The 736-nt window shown below is 38.5% G+C and overlaps 1 protein-coding gene across 1 annotated transcript in view; it reads right to left on the bottom strand.

The window, feature by feature from the left end:
• Positions 1 to 246: 246 nt before the first annotated feature.
• GABARAPL2 (GABA type A receptor associated protein like 2) overlaps positions 247 to 736 on the bottom strand; it is an 11,354-nt gene continuing 10,864 nt past the window's right edge. The window contains exon 4 of the mRNA XM_007462924.1: positions 247 to 736. This exon is cut by the window's right edge and continues 123 nt beyond it. The gene's annotated coding sequence lies outside the window, so the exon portion shown is untranslated.

Raw genomic sequence — 736 nt, forward strand, 5'->3', positions numbered from 1 at the left:
ACCAGAAAACAGTGGTGGGAGAAGGACTTCTCCATGTATACCTTTTTAGAGCGACTTGACATCTGAACCATGTGGATCTATTAACCACTTAAAAAAAAAAGTTCCCTCCTCATGACACCAACCACTGCTTCCTGTGCCCAGCTGTGCTGCCATGGGCCCCACAAATCCTCCTCCTAGCCTGGCAGATATAGGAGCTACTCTGACCCATTTATAAGAAGGTGAATAAAGGACATGGTCACACTGCAATGCCTTTATAGAAGGAAATTTTATTGTTAATTATTTACCTTAACAGTTTCAGAAAGAGGAACAGATTAGCTCAGTCCAACATGATTGGCAGTTGGCAAAATCTAGTGAAGCAAGTGTTCTGATTGCTAAGGATTTAATTTGGATGCTTTTAATACTTAGCCATCTAACACTTCAAACATAATCGAGAATAAATGCATCATCTCCCTCCCTTTCATTTTAATTCCCACCTACCTCACTTCAATATGGAAATATCTTCGTTAAATAAGATTCCCAGAGGAACAAGTTCCCTGGAGAGTATAGCCATGAGGACAGTGCACAAAAAGAAAAACTCAGAATAAAACTCTGTATGATAATTTACTAGTCTAAGGAAACAATACCTTCCAATATATTAAGAAATAAATCCAGTTACAAATGCACTGATAGGTCTATGTTAAGAGGTTGTGGTATAGTAACTGAAAATGGCCAGCTATTTACAAGATACACAAGCAGG

This window comes from Lipotes vexillifer, unplaced genomic scaffold (genome assembly GCF_000442215.2).
Source record: "Lipotes vexillifer unplaced genomic scaffold, Lipotes_vexillifer_v1.1 scaffold70, whole genome shotgun sequence".
In the NCBI taxonomy this organism is placed as follows: Eukaryota; Metazoa; Chordata; class Mammalia; order Artiodactyla; family Lipotidae; genus Lipotes; species Lipotes vexillifer.